Raw genomic sequence first — 18,970 nt, forward strand, 5'->3', positions numbered from 1 at the left:
TGATCTCTCTCTCTCTCCCTCTCTCTCTCTCTCTCTCTCTCTCTCTCTCTCTCTCTCTCTCTCTCTCACACACACACACACACACACACACACACACACAATTATAAGGCAGAAACTGCATTTGCTTATAACCCTTTTGTCATCAGGAGAGATCAGAACATCAGATCCAGCTGGAGGAAAAGCTCAATTTGGGAAGTGTTTGCTATGCAGTCTTAAGGACCTGAGTTCAACAACCCAGATAAAAACCCTCTTAAATGCCAGCACCAGGAAGGAAGAGACAAGTGAATGCTTGAGGATTGCTTACCAGCTAGAGTAATCTATTTTGTGAGCTCCAGCCCAGTGAGAGACCCAGTCTTAAAAGACAAGGTGGACAGTATCGTGAGGAATGATACTAGATTGATCTCTGACTTCCACAGACACACAGACATGTACCAAAATGCATATGTACCCACACACATGTGCACCTGTGCACTAGAACATGAACACACACACACGCACACGCACACGCACACGCACACGCACACGCACACGCACGCACGCACATACACACACAGAGGCAAGCTCACACAGTGCAATTACCCTTATTAGGCTCTGATAACTTTTCCATGTTTCATGGATGACTTTTATAAGCACTGTGCTCCTGGCTCTGGTCATCTCTTAAGTCTTTCTTATCAAGTTTTATAGTACAATGACCCTTTTATTTTTTCACAAATTCGTATTTTGTATTCTAATGGAACTGATTATACTCTTTTTAAAAACTCTGAATCCCACATCACTTAGAAAACAGCCTTGGTGCTTAATTTTTCTCCTTTAGTAGCCCTGGTGTGCACATGTAAATTGTTAAAATGCATGCAGTATGGAAGCACAGTTGTGACCTAATTATTTAAATTTAAGCCATCACATGTATTTTAAGGTTCTATTTGTAACTGTCCTCACTGGGGATAGATCTGACCAAAACAGAGCCATACACTGCAGGTTGCTCCCAGACCATTCACAAATATGAGCATACAAACAGGTGTTCTGCAGGGAAAGCTTAGAGCACGTTCACATTCCAGCTCTCTGTGTTCCTCTGACAACAGCTTTAGGAGGACCTGAACTTCAAGAACCCACTCACAGCAATAAAAGCCACCTTCTCTACTGCCTATTCCCACCTCTGACCTTTCTGAGGACAATGTTTCCAAGTTGGGCATCAGCAAATCCATGAACAATGACCTCAGCCAAGGGACAGGCCCAAGGGAGAATCTGAAGTGTCTTGTCCTCACAGACCTGGTAAACTTAAAGAGTGGGTTCTAAAGAACTCATCTGAACCTAAGCTCTCCTGTCTCAAAACAATGATAAAAACAGAAAATTTTCAAATCAGAAAGGAAGAGAGATCATCCTGACTTCCACCTGGCCTAAGGAGGTGGTTCCCTGTGGCATCTCCATGTTTACCCAGTAACCCTGGCAGAGAATAGACCGGGCCTTTAGAGCATGGAGGTCCCAATTCCTAGATATATTTCTTCTCTTGCCACGATGTCTGAACACGATCTAGGTAAGCAGACCAAGCTGTGCTTACATGTCTGTCAAGCAGAGAGGCATCTGTACCTTATCCAGCCATGAACTCTATGATGGAATAAGATCAGGAGGAAGAAAAGCCTCAGTCAGTATGAAGCCCACATGAGAGCAGACCACAGCATGGGCTTCTGGGATGCCTGCTGTCACCCAGGAGGAGACTTATTATTCCTAGGATCTTGCTCCTGTGCTCTGAACACCCAACGAACTGGTGCAGCAGATGGCTCTTCTATGTCAAGGGCTCACCGTGAGTCAAGGACACGAGAGAGGGGAGAAGAGGGCGGAGCCCATGAGGAGGAGATCACGGGGTGCGTTCAAGACATCCTGGTAGAAGCTGGTTTGACTTCACACCCAACACATGTCTGGAAAGGTAGGAAAGGATATGCCATCTGCTCCACCACTCCTACAGGCTTCCTACCACATTGTCTTTCAAGTTTAAGCTCCTCTCCTTCCTCAGTATCCTACAGTGTTTTCACAAGTTGTGAATCCCCTCCCCACACCATGTCTGGTGTGTGTGTGTGTGTGTGTGTGTGTGTGTGTGTGTGTGTGTGTGTGTGTATGCTTAAAGAAGGTAAAGGAGTAAAGAATCCTGATGATCTTGAGGGAGTTCCTGTTTGTGAGACTGTGTCTATGTAGCCCATAGTCTCCAACTAGCAATCCTCCTGCCTCAGCATCAAGGGTACCAGACTTTCTTGTGCAGAGGGTAGTGTTTTCAGTTTGGAAATAATTCTTGAGGAGCTATCCTGATTAATCTTAGTTGTCAATTTGTCGAAATTTAGAATCAACTTAGAGTGTAGTCTCTTGGCCCAACTATCAGGGATTTTCTTAATTAGGTTAGTTGGAGGAGGAAAGCTCACTGGGAATGTGGGCAGCACCTTCTGGTAGCACCTAGAAAGAAGAAAGTACAAAGGAAAAGCTTTTGCTTGTTTTTCTTGCTTATCTTAGCATCTTACTGACAGGTTCATCTACCCTTGTCAAGAGTTCTGCTCTGTTGCTGCTGCTAACACTATTGATGCCATCCTTCACTGACATCATAACTCAACTTCTTTGGTCATCCAGTGTGGACTGAAATTCAACAGCTCCCCAGGAATCCTTCGGGCTGTCATCTGTACCAGACGGGGGAGCTGAAGCATCATACCGCCTCCTGTACCAGACGGGGGAGCTGAAGCATCATACCGCCTCCTGTACCAGACGGGGTGGGGTTGTCTGAGTCTCCAGCCTCCTTCCTGAACAGTTCCCATTCTCACCTTCCCCAGTGTGGAAACAGCCATTGTCACTTACCCAGACTGTCATGCAAATCAATCTAATATATCCTACTTTAATATATGTGCATTCCTACAGAGTCCCCTGACCAAGAAAGGAAGTAAACATCAGGTTTTCCTATACCCACTTGCAGTGAGTTATTCTGAGATAGACCATAAGGATTCTCTGGGAATTGTGAAGCAGATATCACCAAATGCACAACAGACTACTTCCAGAATGAGTTCTCAAAATTCTCCTTCCAGTGGCATTCCTTCCAAATTGTAGATGCAACTAAAATTCAAGCCCTAATTAAACATGATATGATTATTTTTCTTTAACAAATGACCATCATTTCAGCAAATAATCACCTTTTCTGCTTTCTCTGTTTTTAAAGTTAATTTTTTTTTTAAATTTAGGTATGTGCATGTCAGTATGTGGGTGTGTGCACATGTGGGAAGGTTCTGTGGAGGCCAAAACAGCGTCCCTGAAACAGGGGGTCCAGACTGTTGTGAGTTGCCTAACTTGAGTGCTGGGAACTGAACACAGGCCCTTTGCAAGAGCAGTAACTCCTGTTGACTAATGAGCCTTCTCCCCAGATCTCTGCTCTTTTCTTTAATAACTTAAATAAGAAATGTCAGTTATGCCCCATCCCTATGTCAATAAAACCCATCTGCCTGGGGACCAAAAGCTCATCGGCTTTTACAGCTCAGAAGCTGTTGACACAACATTTGACCTATCTACAAACAGCATATTCTAATAGTCCAAGATTATTGGGTCTAGGGAACTAGACAAACTTCTGAACTCCCTTTATAAATGAGGAGATCTGAGCCAAAAGAGATGACAAAATCCACCCAGGACTGTTACTAGACCAGCTTGGACCAAGACGTAGGTATATCACTATGCACTGGTGACTTCTGGGTAAGTTCCATTTCTGTGTGAGGCAAGCCGCCATTATTTATGTTATTCATAACAATTTATTTAATGTGCCTTGTGTTTTGAATGAGAACTGTCTCTAGAGGGTCATGTGCTTGAACACTTGGTGGTGGTCGTTGTGGTGTGTGGAAGGCTGTGGAACCTTCATCTGGCAGAGCCTCCTAGGAAGAAATGGACGCTGTTTTGGCCTCCACAGAACCTTCCCACATGGCACATCTCAATGTGTTGTGTAGCTCACCCTCTTCCTATTCAGCCTGCGCCTCTTGACACTGGATACAATGTATTTTACCACAATGATGAGCAAAAGAACTAAGACAATAAGTAGTATTTACTAATATATCTTATTGCTAAAAGAAAATTGTTTCTCGTGGGTAGAAACCCTTGACAAATGACAGTTTGTAGTTTCACAATTGTCTTCATTGCTCCCTGATTTCTCCCTTCTGTGCATTTCTGACACTTCCTCCTCAGAGGGGAGGAGGGCCAAAGGACAGACAGCAGGTAAGAAGAGAAAATCAAAAGAAATTCACAGGTTTGTTTCTGGGTATCTGCATGGAAACCCAAGAAGGTTGACATTTAACATTCGGGGGTGGGGGTGACTGGTTCTTCATGCACATGAGCACTACATCCCAAGGATGTTCTTTCACAGCACAGAGCAACACACACGAAATGTGGAGTAAATCCCACATTAGCACAGCTTCTTAGAAGTTACTGCTCAATGTTTAAGATCCTGCTGCTTTAAGTAACATTTTTTTTGTTGCCAACATATATTTTTATTCATTATTATTAAAATACCAGTAGAGTTACAGATGGTACTGAAGTGAAATTGTGTGTATCATCTTGATTACTACAGTAAATTGTCTGCATATGGGGATTTGGAGCTAAAGAGATTCACTTGCATTTATTGGCAAGATAAAATTCCTCTTAGCATTGAACATGTAACGACCTACTTTGTTTAAAGTATGAACTCTGTAGCATGTCTTTACGGGTACTTAGAGGCGATAACTCAGGATTCTACTTTCCTTTATTTTTCCTGTTGTGATCTATAATTTAACTTAGCAAACAATGAGAATAAATACTGTGGTTTTGCTCCTAAATCTGATCTTGTCTCCTTTCTCCACCATAAACCCCAAGGGCAAATGACTTCATTATGAACATATCAAAAGACAACAGTTCTCTAACGTGCTGCAGGGAGAACCTCACCTTCTGTGTCCAGCCCTCCATCTCCATGTTACCACAACAAGGGCTTTGCATCATGTTCTGGGTAGGCAGGGCCAGACTGTGGGCTACAGGAAGACAGCAGACTCAGACAGAGACCTGGAGTCAATCAACAGATTTTCCATTTTAACAAAAGGTGCTGAGGTGTGCCTCAGTGGTAGAACAGTTGGTTAGCCCCCGGACTCAATTCCTACCACCAACGCCAACCGTTGTTTGAAATAAAAAATTAAGTTTGAAAATTTGTGCTTAGGAACAATTACATGTAAAACTGAAAAGGCCACGGCCTGAGATCCAGGATCTGGAGCCTTCTTTTTGTGCTGTTTAAATGCTCAGTCACTCCCTGTTTCTCTGTTGTAGTATCCATAGCTGTGAAAGCGTAAATTACTCCTGTCCTCTGTTCCATCAACACATTTGAATACATGCTGCTTGTCAGAATTTCTGTCCGGTTTTGGAGACAGTGAGACTTAAGTGTGGAGAATCCCTCAAAAATGGTGGAGCTGAACACAGAACCTGTCTTTGAACTGAGATTGTGGTTGGTGACAGACTAATGTGGCCACAGTGGACTGCAGACACCGCAGTCCCATCTGGGTGCAAAGATTGCTTCGAGGATCATTTAGGCTATAAGGTAATCCTATCCCATATGGTTGGGAAAACCTGCTCTGGAGTCAGTAACATTCCTTCCAAAGCGGCTCCTGGGGCTGCATCACAGTTAGATCCCGGAAGCAGAAAGGCACACTCAGGAGCTCCATGCTTTGAAAGGGTCCTAGAGTAGCTCTGTCCGGGGTCCGCGGTGCTGCAGCTCTGTCCGGGGTCCGCGGTGCTGCAGCTCTGTCCGGGGTCCGCGGTGCTGCAGCTCTGTCCGGGGTCCGCGGTGCTGCAGCTCTGTCCGGGGTCCGCGGTGCTGCAGCTCTGTCCGGGGTCCGCGGTGCTGCAGCTCTGTCTGGGGTCCGCGGTGCTGCAGCTCTGTCTGGGGTCTGCAGTACTGCAGCTCTTGTCTGAGGTCTGCGGTGCTGCAGCTCTGTCTGGGGTCTGCGGTGCTGCAGCTCTGTCTGGGGTCCGCGGTGCTGCAGCTCTGTCTGGGGTCCGTGGTGCTGCACTTCTGTCTGGGGTCTGCAGTGCTGCAACCCTCTAGGGCCAGCAATATTGCAGTTCCCAGGCTGCTGGGTCAGCTCTCTGTCTGGTGGAGGGACCAATAAGGAGGAGCACCTCTGTGTGGTCAGCAATAGAGCTCTGAAATGTTGGGAATAATAGTCGAACAGAGGAGACTCATGAGGGTGAGGAATTGTCAATGACAACTGTGAATACACAGACTGGGCTTTTTTTTGGTGTGGGGGGGTAAACTTTCAACGAAGGTCAATGTGAATCTGTGTCCATTGTTTGTTTTGCACCTGTTCCCCAATACTAAGATGGTTACTGAGCTTGGTAGACTGACTGCCTCCTGTGAATGTAGCTCTTTCTTTCTCAGATTGTCCACGGATATATATAGCACAATCCTAGCCACAGATGGTTTTCTTATCAGATTATAACCCCAGCCCAGGTATGCTTTCATCCTGCTGTTGGTTTTTATATATTTTTAAAAATTCTTTGGATGGTCTATACCATTGTATAATGTATATTATCACACCCATCTACCACTACTTCCTCCCCCCCCCCCCCCCCCCGCTCCCTTGTACTCCACAAGATCACCCTCGAAGCTTCATACCCACTTTCCATATTGGTTGTTATTGTTTATAACTGCAAGTCTGATTACTATGCCCTGTACGTACATAGGTTTGGTGTCATCCACTGGGGCAAGAGTAATATACCAGGAGCTGTATCCCCAAAGGAGAGTGACTCTTGCACCCTTAGGAGCTAGCTTCTGACAGTAGCTCCTCCAGTAGGGATGCAGCCTTGGGACCTCCCCACCCCCTTGGCTGGAATTTTGACTAGCTTGATCTTGTACAGGTCTTGTGCAGATAAGCAGAGCTGCAGGGAGATGATGTATGCAACAGCCATGTCGTGTCCAGAAGTCCTGTTGATGGTTTTGACTTTTGTTTTCATCCCCAGGGAAGGAATGTTTTATTCTCTTCAAACTGGTGTACTTTATTGTCTTCTGTTTCTGTCCTTAAATCTAATTTATCAATGGCTTAAATGAATGCAAAAATGTTTCTTGCAGATTCCCTTCCGGATGTTTTCTAAGGTGGAAGGTTAGAGGCTGATGTGTAACACAGTGAATAAGAAGAATCAAGGTTACAAAGACAAGACTGTTGTAAAGGAATGATTGGGACAGCATCAGCAACCACAGGGATGTGACAGATCTCATCCTGAGAAGTGTGCAGAACAGTGTCACTCAGCAAAAAGCCACTCTCAGCACAGGGAGCATGTTGCTCTTCAGCAGTGAGAGGGTGGAGACTAGGGAGCCAGAGGTCTCATCCAAAAGGTAAGTTAGGTGACTCTGTTGGAAACAGAAGGACAAGCTCATAGTGCTGCTGTAGAATGGGCCAGCAGTGGAGCAGAGTTCTATTCTACCTCTCCTGCTTTCTCAAAGAGGAGGTCAGGCACTATGTGAAAAGGATCCTATTGGCTAAGACTGACCTGTTTTGGATGGGAGGTGGGGATAATAATTGAACACTTATTATATGAAAGTGGATGGAGAAATACTGGGGATTTGAGGGTGCAAGTAGAGATGGGGGTCAGGGAGATAGAGGAGAGGAGTGGGCATTGGGGGATGAGCAATAAAAACTATGTATGAAAACACTTTAAAGAATCCTGTCACTTTTTATGCCAATTAAAAAATTAAATTACGCCGGGCGGTGGTGGCGCACGCCTTTAATCCCAGCACTCAGGAGGCAGAGCCAGGCGGATCTCTGTGAGTTCGAAGCCAGCCTGGGCTACCAAGTGAGTTCCAGGAGAGGCGCAAAGCTACACAGAGAAACCCTGTCTCGAAAAACCAAAAAAAAAAAAAAAAAAAAAATTAAATTAAACTGAATTAAATTAAAAACTGAAATGACCTATATTAGGGGCCTAACAATAAGATACAATCATCAATATGCCATGTCCCCAAAATGGAAGACCATGATGAGAAGTAGCTATGGAAGTAGGGATGAGGATACATTACACATGACAAAGTGTTCGAATGCTACTGATAGACTTGTATGGAGCAACAGTCATTGTCCTCAACTGTGTAAGCTAACTGTGAGCCCACTAAGCTCCAATGGACAGTTTCAAACTCAAGCCAAAAAAGGCAGTCATGATTAGTATCAGTGAGTCACAAAACAAATAAAAAAGACATGAATGTGAGAAACGGACCTCTAGGGATGAGGAGGATGACAGGAATGGGTGTGAGGCATGAGTGGAGATGAGAGTAAACAGAATGCAGCATGCCTGTGTGTGTGCGTGTGTGTGTGTGTGTGTGTGTGTGTGTGTGTGTGTGTGTGTGTATGTCAAAGGACAGATGTGATCAGCTAAAGATATCATATCATGTTAGTTAGACCCTGGCACCGAGCATGTTTAGGTGGCAGGAGGATTAACTTGGGGAGTGAGGAGTGTGATGGCTGGTGACCCCACCCTCAGTTCACAGGAACTGACACCATCGTCTATGCATAGCTTAGATACTAACAGCTTGTGGTAAAAGTTTTGGAGCCATCTATCTGTCACAAGGCTTATTGCTAGTAGGACAGAGAATTCTAAAGCACTAGCTGAGTGTGTAACTCCTATACCTTCATCCCACCATGATTGTTGATCCACTTGTATGTATCTCAGTCCTGGTTGCTTCTTCTAGGCCCAGTATACATGGGAGACAACCTTTAGCTAGAAAATCAGCTATTATAAGATGTATAATTGTGGAATCACAAAAGACTGAGAGAATCTGTTCAGTTCAGGAGCTGCAAAGCTAAGTGTAGGCAGCCAAGGGTCATGGTACACAAAGAAGAAGTGGTACCATGAGCAGGAGAAGAGCTCTGTTGGACACCTGACTGCATCCTGCCCAGGCTTAGGAGCAGACTGAATGCAACAGAAAGCAGAGTGTACGTACCCCAGGGCTCTCTTGCCTCCTGTACACACACTTCAGAGGAGCCAGAAAGAAGCTATATCAACCCCCTTTTTTGTCTTGTCCTTTGTAGTTTCTTTTTTAATTATAGTTTTATTTCACTTTAATTTCAGTTTTTAAGAAGCTTCACAAACATTACACTTCTTATATTTGTGTAGTTCTGTTTATATATAAATTCTTTTTCTGGCCGTCTATTTTACTTTTATTTTTCTCTTATTCCTTTCTCTCCTCTTCATAAAATTCTAATCCATTGTTCTCTTTTCCTTTCTTTTACTTAATCCTGTTATTTTCTCCTTTGTTTCCCTCTTCTGTGCTCCTTTCTTTATTTCATCCATTTACTACTTTTACGTTTACCTCCAATACTTAATTTAACAATAAAATCTAAAAAGTGTTGCCATTTTCTGTTCCATTGTACATGCTGGTAAATTTTCTGGGTTTTGGTTTATTTTCGTACTAGATAAGGTGTCATTTGGTGATATGGCTGTCAGTTTGTGTTTTCTATCCTGCATGGCACTGGGCACGAAATATCTAAGAAAATGTTGATCACTAAGAAAATCCTCAAATGAAGGAGGAAGAGCTATCAGTACAAAACCAGGAACCAACCATAACACAACATTACACAAGGCAAATCACACCCTCAAGATACCATGTTTTCTCAGTTACAATCCAAAGATACTGAAAGGGCCGTGAATTCAAAAACCCACTTTCAAAATCACCAATGACTTTAAAGGGGGAAAACAAACAAGTAGATAATAAAGGAACAAAGTCAACCCAGAACATACATAAGAAAGTCAACAACATGGAAGAGAAAACGAAGAAACTAAAAACAAACAAACATGTATGTTGGAAATGAAAAAAACCTCAATGAATCATAAAAGAATCATAGTAAGAAACATCACAAAGAGGCATGATAAAGCAGAAGGAAGGCTATTAGGAATGGAAAATAAGGTCAACAAAATGTTACATTCAGGCATCAATAAAGACAAACAAGAATAACAACAAATGGCTAAATGTGACAGCAAAGGACAAGAGTAAGAAACCAAATCTAAACACCCATGGAGAAAAAAAAGGGATAAAATAAAAACCTCAAGAAATAGATATCTATTCTGTAAATGAGAGCACAACCCCCCCCCCCCAACTCTAGAAATGGTCACACAATCACAGGAAGCATCAGATCCTCCAATGGCCATGGTCATGAAAGGGCCTCTACATGGTGCACTAATCAATAAAATATCAAAACTACAAAAACAAAGGAACAACATTGAAAGCTACAGGAGAAAAATGCTGAATCTTGGACAGACAGATCAAAATCACATCTCCCAGAAGTGTCATTGATGTCACTGTGTTTTGGCTAATGTGTGAGATTGAAATCCAACAGTCAAAGGTCAGGAGTCCTAGGCCTGCTTGTGAAGATGCCTGGGACCATGCCTTTAAAAACAATGTTCTGGTGCTATATAAACTGAACTATGACACTACTAAATGATCGGGGTTATGAATGAGCCTTCAATTTAATTGAATTATCTAGAAGGCATGGGGTTCTTTTACTATAAGGATATATACTATAAAATTCACAGAAGAAATTACTCAAAAGTTTTGGCATATTTGAAGCCAGGAGAAGAGGATTTGTAAAGTTCTTTTTTATTTGTTTGATTTGTTTGGTTTTTTGAGCCAGGGTATTACTATTTAGCCCAATTCACAGGTATCTTTCTGCCTCAGCCTTTCTCATGTTAGGGTCGAAGACCTGGCATAGGCAGTTTTCAAACAGACTGCTTAGAAAAACTAATATTTGAAGGAATGGAATTTTATTTATTCTATTCTCCCAACTGTGGCTGTAGGGATGGCACCATGATTACAAAGGAGTTCTGTTCTTCCAGAGTGCCTGAGTTCAGGTCCTAGCATCCAAGTCAGGTGGCAAACAAATGCCAGTACCTCCAGCTTCAGGGACCCAGTGATTTTGGTCTGTGAGGAGAGCTTCATTTACACAGGAACACACACACACATACACACACACACACACACACACACACACACACACACACACACACACACCACTTACTTAAAAAGAAAATAAATCTTTAAAAATATTTCCTCATTATAAGCACATATCACGTCATCCTCCATGTTCACATCTATCAATATCTTATATGATGTCTACATCTGTGTGAGTACATGTGCACACCCACCCACACAGACAGTTCAAGTTCAGACATTCTCATTTATAAGCATGCTAAATAAATGAATAGATGGTGTAGTATAGAATGATAAGATTGGGAAATGGGGAAAATATGGAACACCAAATATTACAAGTAGAGCTGATGTCTTTCTGGTTTAAAAAGTATACTGTTCAAATGATTATGTATAAAATATAAAGGTGAAAGATAAGAGCATTTTCAGGACAGTGTTCCTTTCAACTTAGTTCTCATCAGAGTTGGGAGTTTCTCCTCTAGAATTGCATTTTTCTCAGTGGGAATCTGATCTGTTCTTTTTTTTCCCTTAATACAATGGGTTAAAACCTCCAATAGCTAATCATGATCTCCCATTGACAAGTTGTAAATTACACTGAAAATCCTGGTTACTCAGGAAACCATGATCTGAAAGTGCTGTTCAATCAACCCATGCACATCCATAAAGCCATTTCAGTTCACATGTGTGAGGCAGAAGTGCTCCCAAGAGAAACACTACAGTCTCTATGTCTTCCTTCTGTTAAGTAGGAATCAGAAAAATGCCTGATTAGAATCCTAAGCTGGAGCTGTCACCTGGACAGGTGACCAACTAGAGAGTTTGATCCCAGTGGTTCTCCTGTGGATGCAGGAAGCTTATCCTGGGAGTATGAACAAATATTGACCTGCATTGGTCTTTGAAGATGAGGAAATGATGGCTGACCACCCACAGGAAAATACACCCTTTCAGGTCCTAATTTGGCTTTCTTTCGCATGTGTGTGTGTGTGTGTGTGTGTGTGTGTGTGTGCATATGCATGTAGTATATGCATGTGTATGCAAACATACGTATGTGTGGCCTGCACCCATGTGTCGGCATGTGCATGTGTGAGCACACATGTATGTGTGTATATATTTATGAATGTTTATAAATATGTGAGCATGAGAATGTTTGTGAGTATGCATGTGTATATTTGTGTGTTTGTGTTAGATACTGCTGTATATTTGCAGATTCTAAGCTGTTTAGAATACACACATATATATGTATATATATATATATATTCTAGGATAAATTTAACCTATGAAAATTATTTAAACTCGGTTTATAATGGGATTGGAGACTATGCATTGTCTTATGAGATGACAAAGAGACAGTCATACAAAATGTCCAGCCCATTGACTGGCAATTATTATATTCACATAACTTCCTTTTATATTTTAAACATACACAGCGGCACATACAGAAGGACATAACAATATATATTTCTAATATTAACTCATGATTTACTTTAATATGAAGCCATTAAAATAGGGTCTGTCACGTTTACGTTTTAGATACTAAGTTTTCTAGCAGGAAAACACTGATTTGCCATATCAAAAACTTCAACAGGCTCTCCTCTAGGGGCTATTCTTTCCCAGCCAAGTTTATGGGACAGAAATGAATCCTCTCCTACGGAGAAGGCTTTAAAATCAATGAAGAGAGCACTTGGTTACATCCATAAACAGCCTTGCCACTGTTAAGCTAATAAACACACTTGCTGGCAGGTGGGGGTGGATATGTCCAAGACACATTGTATCCATGTGTGACATTTTCAAAGAATAATAAAAAACAGGGAAAAAGAGAAAGTTTGTTTTGATTTCAGTTTGCTAAGTATAGCCTCTCTTGCTCTCTCTCTCTCTCTCTCTCTCTCTCTCTCTCTCTCTCTCTCTCTCTCTCTCTCTCTCTGTGTGTGTGTGTGTGTGTGTGTGTAAAGATGTATGCTCGTGTTGTGATTATGATGGTAGGGTAGTGAGCATCATGTTTCAAGGTTCCTATTCGGGGACATAGTGGCTGTAGGACCCAGGAAAATTTACATCTACAGAGGAAGCAGCAAAACCTAAAGAATTCAATGGCATTTGGGATGGAGATGTTAGGAGAATGAGCAAAACTGTATCCAAAATGACTGGGACCTGGAGGATAGCAAGGGAAGTTGGAATGAAGGGAGGCCTCTAGATTTCTGGATAAATTGATGGTATACCTTGTTGTCCTTGGAAGCTCCTAGATCCGTTTCTGAAATTATCAACTCTTTATATGAAGAGAGGTGACAAAGAAAACCACACATCTAAATGACTACCAATCTTTTCTGGAGATAAATAAAAACAATGTGGTATAACTGTATTAGCTACTTTTTTTGTTGCTCTGGTAAAGCACCATAGCCAAGAGCAACTTATGGACGAATTTACATTAGCTTAATGTTCCAAAAGGATGAATGAGCCCATCATGGAGGGGAGTCATGGTGGCAAGGGTAAGGAACAGCGCTGGAAGCAGGAAGCTCAGCAATCACATCTAAATCACAAGCACAAAGCTGAGAGACAGACAGAGAGAGGGAGAGAGGGGGAGAGGGAGAGAGAGAGAGAGAGAGAGAGAGAGAGAGAGAGAGAGAGAGAGAGAGAGAGAGAGAGAGAAAGAGAGAGAAAGAGACAGACAGAGACACAGACAGAGACACAGAGAGCGAGACAGAGAGAGAGACAGAGAGACAGAGAGAGATAGAGGCAGAGAGAGACAGAGGCAGAGAGAAAGACAGAGACAGAGACAGAGAGACAGAGAACTGAAAGCACCTTGAGGCTTTAAGCCCCCAAAGTCCATTCCCAGTGAAGTGCTTTCTTCAGTAGAACTAAACCTCCACAAACAGCACTGTCAACCGGGGGGTTTATGGGAGACATTTCATTTTAAACTAGCACAGTAAGGGACTGAAAACTACACATCTCTGTTCCTCTGTAAATAGTCAAGCAGCAAGTCACAGGCTGAGGTGAGGTGCTGGGTTCCGAATGACAGGGAACTGTTAGCTCTGTAGTCAGGGAAAGGAGAGACGGTATGAGCCTGCTACTGAGTCTACACATCTTCAAAATATAATTCTAGTTCTTTGATTCTGAATATCCCTTTTCGATCAGACTCTGGGTCATTTTATATCCTGGCTCCCCTCTTTCTCAGTTTACTGGCAGTGTTTGGATATGCTGCACCGTTTGGTATTAGAGCTAACTAATGATGCACATTTATTTGGTTGATATTACACTATGATATCTCTTTCTGAGTGCAGAGACCGTGACTTCTCTTTTTATAGTGAGGATCACCATGCAGTTGATCAGTAATGACAAGAATAATTTTAGATTTGTTAAAGGCAGTCTTAAATTGGAACAAAAAAACCCTAGATACTGAGCAGCTTTCTCTGTGTGTATGCATGTGGTTGTATACATGTGTGTAGGTCTCTGTGTGTGTGCACACACAGGTATATGTGTATGTTGTATGATACATGCATTTCCGTCCATATGGAGACCAGAGGATAACCTGAGGAGTTGTTCTCAGCACATTACAGATTGTTTTCTGAGATAGGGCTCTCTCTGTGGCACACGATTACATTAGGCTGCCTGTCATGGAGCACCTGCCTGTCTTTCGTTCCCACCCAGTGCTGGGATTAGAAGTGTGTATCATTGAATAGACATTTTTTAAAATATGGGTTTTGTTGATCTACCTTAGATTCTAGTGTTTGTAAAGCAAGCAATTTAAATCCTAAAATAAAAAACATAACTGAATATCAGTAAAAGAAAAAAAATTCTGTTTACCAAGTTAAACAGGGTTGGAGAGTGAGTTCTTAATGTGAATATGGAGAAGATCAGTACTATACCCAAACCTGTATGATTTATAAATCCTTCTTTATTTGCTCTAGAATGTATCTCAGGTAGGTGGGACCAGGAATAGTGCTCACTCTCTGACAGACATCATAAGGGTTCAGTTTCCAGTAACTACAGCACTGTGTTGATAACATGTTTCGAAGACAGCTGAATAAGGAAGTGATATGTAAATTGTGCAGACATTTGGATCCAAAAGTTGCAACACTTCTGCTTTACCACCAGGTCCCTTGTTGGCTTGAAAAATCTGTTTTTATGTCCATGATAAAGCTGTTTATTGGCCAGGAATGGTCACTACTGACATGAGTAGTCTTCACTCACACTCTGGCTGTATTTTATATGGGGTTCTAAACTAAGTATTTACTCTCTTCTGGAAAGATATTTTTATTAATGCTGTTATTTGTGTGTGCATGCATGCTTGTTTGCTGTATGTGGGTGTGCACACCCATACAGGAACAAGTAGAGGCCAGAGGTTATTTTCCTGAAATGACTTCTCAATGTCTCTTTCTGAGAGATTCTCTCACTGACCCCAAAGCTCATTACTGTGGCTCTGCTAGTTGGTCAGGTCAGCTGTCCCTGGGCATTTCCAGGTTCTTCTGGATTCTTCAGGTCAACTGTGGAGTTGCAGGGATACACTGCATAACTTAGCTTTTAAGTGGATGTTAAGGATTCTAACACATACCCTCATGCTTATAGCTCATGGAGCCATCTCCCCAAGCACCTGGAAAGTTATTTTCTTACTGAAAAGGAGACAGGGCAGAGCTTACATCTAAATCCCCAGTGTATCCCTCCTGGTGTTTGTATCCTTTCACATGCATTGTTTCAAAAGTGTATCAAAGCCTGAGGGAGAAAATAAACAGATTTCATTTGTGGAAGTATTTAGCGTTAATAATAAATCAGCCAAAACCCTGCGTAAATTTACTGGGCCAGAGTATGGAGCTGGACGGTATGCTGGATCACAGAGGGTCATCTGGGTGACCTGGTCCCAGTTGTGCCTGACAAAGCTCTTTGGTATGGAGAACACAGGCACCCGATGGCATGCATCCTGCAGGCTCTGTGGAATGGCCTGCTGCTTCTCAAATGTAATGATTTTTGTGGCATTTCCGGACTCCAGATAATGATTTTTTGGGGACAGACTAAAAATAAAATGCTTGTTCCTGGCAAAATACTTCAGCATGTTCTATTTTTCCTTGTAGAATGTTCTCCTTGCTTGTCCTAAATCACAACTGTGATTCTTCAGCAAATACTGGCTGTAGCTCTGAGGAAATACAATGCTATAAATGTTAATGATACACGGACAGGTCTAGGAATCCTCTTTCATAATTTGTAATCATCAATGAAGTTCAGTTAGCAGAGTTATGGTCATGTGGATTCAACCTTAGTTTTGTCTCCTCCTCTAATCTCTCCAGTTATTCACGGACAGGTTAAAAATAGCAGGAAAACACACTTTATTGCGTGCACTAAATATCTTCCATTTTGGAGAAATTCTTTAGTAATTAAATAACATAAAGGAAAAAAAAGACACACTGAATACCAGTTATAATCCTGAAATTACATGTCATTGTTCAACACAAAAAAATGTTGTGTTTCAAAATGATGAGCAGGGATTTGTGGAGCAGGAAGAAGTGGCTGAGAATCAAGCATTCCACTACGCTCTCTTCACAAAGCATGTGATGTTGATGTCTCAATTCTCAGTAATATCAAATTGAGCATATTTACTGCTGGTTTCCTTCTTCCTTTTCCAAACATTTCCATCATGGTAGTTTATAAGTTGAATGATCCTGACAAAGAGCTGATTGGAAATTAAAGAGTTTTTTTTTTCTCTTGTTTTATTTTTTGTCTGTGCATGTGTGTGGTGTGTGTGCACATATGTTTGTATGTTTATACATCTGTGTGAACTTGTGTACCTGTACATGTGGAGACTCAGATAGGATGTTAGCTGTTACTGTAGTTATTGTTTTGGGACCTCTCAATTGAGTCCAGAGATTGCTGATTTGCTGATCTAGCTGCCCAGTGTGGACCCCAGGAACCTCTGTCTGTATCTCTGCATTGCTGGGATTGGAAGGGACTCAGGTTTTCACAGATTCTAGAGATCTGAACTCCTGTCATCACACTTGCCTGGCAAGTGCTTTATCCACTGTGCCGTTTTTCCTGACCCAGTTAAGGGTTCCCTCAGCCCCACCCCCACCCCAACCAAGGTTAAGATTAGCTTTGATGGAACAGTAGTTCAAACGTTTCCTGCCAAGCACTACCTCCAGGAACGAAGACATTTTCTCCAACAGCTTCAGCTCTGTCTCAGGTGGTTAAGTCAGGATTTGAAAGAGAAAAAGCAAAATTAAAAAAATAAAAATAAAAAAGTTTGGTGTGAGGGTTCCAGACAGACTTGTCCAAGTACTAATGGAAAAACTTTGTCACAGGTTAGTTCCTATGAAATGTGTTCAGAATGAAGTCGACCTTCTTTATTTTTGCCCATGTGCACGGGAGCGTGTGTGTGTGTGTGTGTGTGTGTGTGTGTGTGTGTGTGTGTACACGCACATGCACATGTATGTGTATGTGGGTGTACATGCACACTCACTTTGAGGCCAAAGGTCAGCATTAGGTGTCTTCCTGAACCACTCCCCAGTTTAGTTTTTGAGATATGGTCTCTCACTGAACCTGGAGCTTTCCTTCTCTCCCTCACCCCACTGCTGCCTAGTCCTGCACCTAGGGGTGAGTATGTTTTTTTTTGTTTTGTTTTTTTGTTTTTTTTCCGAGACAAGGTTTCTCTGTGTAGCTTTGCGCCTTTCCTGGATTTCGCTGGCCTCAAACTCACAGAGATCTGCCTGCCTCTGCCTCCCGAGTGCTGGGATTAAAGGCGTGGCCACCACCTCCTGGCTGAGTATATTTTTTTTAATAAAACTTTAATTTAGAGATAAATATAGCAGACACAGACAGAAAAGATGGGCATGGCTACTAATTGACAGGAAGCATTTTTTCATGAAGATTGTTAATCCACAGATTCTGACTTCGTATCGAGTTCCTAACTGCCTCTGACAAAGCTGTTTCATGAATTGCACTTGGATCTACAAGGTCTGAGGATACTTGGTTGTTTATTTGTTTGTTTGTTTTTTTTTCCCTCCAGTTTTCTTCTAACTTATCTCTTCCTGGAAGGACCCTTACTGGCTGATTCAGACCTCTGGCATCTGACAACACCTTGGAATGGCACCCAGAGAATTGGGCAAATGTATTTCATCCCCATGCTGGAGAGAAAAGGGATGGATGGTTCCTGAAAAGGGGTTGTGAGTTACATTTTCCTTATTGACATACCAAATTATCCCTTTCCACCCCCAAATGACCATTCATATCTGACGTTCTCTCATTTACACTCACTCTCCTTATGATGACAGCATGACCCAGCTACTGAACTCAGACAATGGGCCACTGTCACAGGTGACCTTAATCACCACTGAATGAAGCATTATCATCCTGGTTTTACAAACAAATTAAGCCTTCGAGTATTAAGTGACTTGCTCCAGGTCACAATGCTATGATTAGGCCCAGATCTGTCCATGGTCATCAGTTACCTTTACTGTCCTTGGTTACCATTGTGAAGAACTTCACCTAGACACTAGAACAGTCCCCTCAGATCATCTGCTGATAATCTGGGGCCAAACTCGTAACACTGAGAAAATAGAAGTGTATTCTACACACACTTTCCTCAGGAGGGTAACACTGTCAGAGTACACCTAAACCACACTTCTTTGTCACAGGTGGAATTTAAAGTTCAAGCAGAAAGACTGACAGAGTAAGACTCTACTCAAGCCACTTTTGGAGACTTCTGTTCAGAGGTTGGAGAACAGCGTTGACAGCGCATAGGGCAGTATGTTCAGAGTCCACTGGGACTGTGGCAGTGTGCTCTTGCCCCAACGAGTCTCTCTGGTGAGCTCCAAACTTGACTAAAGAAGTCACAGTAGCACCCAGCTCTTAGCTTCAGGACTTCACACAAAACACAGACACAGTGCTCCCTCAGGGGCTTCCTTTGAGTCTTAAGTCAGTTGTGGCCCACATCCTCCCTGTTCATACCAACTGCAACTGGGTATGGTTTATTCTCTTTTCTGTATTTGTGGTAAATTCCATGACTGATGGAAAATCCCAGTTTATTCCAAAACTCCATTAATCAACCAGTCAAGTTGCAGGACA

At 42.3% G+C, this 18,970-nt stretch overlaps 1 protein-coding gene across 3 annotated transcripts in view; it reads right to left on the reverse strand.

Moving 5' to 3' along the window:
* The window catches only part of Cntnap5 (contactin associated protein family member 5), a 920,429-nt gene that overhangs the window by 718,865 nt on the left and 182,594 nt on the right, over nt 1-18,970 (reverse strand). The gene's annotated exons all lie outside the window — the stretch shown is intronic.

Source organism: Peromyscus eremicus, chromosome 15, assembly GCF_949786415.1.
Source record: "Peromyscus eremicus chromosome 15, PerEre_H2_v1, whole genome shotgun sequence".
In the NCBI taxonomy this organism is placed as follows: Eukaryota; Metazoa; Chordata; class Mammalia; order Rodentia; family Cricetidae; genus Peromyscus; species Peromyscus eremicus.